Source organism: Myotis davidii, unplaced genomic scaffold, assembly GCF_000327345.1.
Source record: "Myotis davidii unplaced genomic scaffold, ASM32734v1 scaffold223, whole genome shotgun sequence".
NCBI lineage: Eukaryota > Metazoa > Chordata > Mammalia > Chiroptera > Vespertilionidae > Myotis > Myotis davidii.
The window spans coordinates 1,663,661-1,663,888 of record NW_006294609.1 but is presented as its reverse complement, the minus strand read 5'-3'; positions in this window follow the sequence as shown (position 1 = coordinate 1,663,888).

Below are 228 nucleotides of genomic sequence, written 5' to 3'. Positions count from 1 at the left end.
CATTTGTTGCTTGGATGCAGAGGAAAACGACTTGGTTGGTGGCGAAACGGTTATGTGTCCAACTAACCCCTGGACAGGCGATGAGAGGGCCCTGCCTAACAGTGAGATCTTCCTTACTGTGCCCACGACGGAGGCAGGACTGCTGGGGGTGGAGGCCGAGGCGGACACGCCCCCCACCCCAGAGGCAGCCTTGCTGGCAGTGGTGCTGGGCCTGGGCTGGAAGGAAAG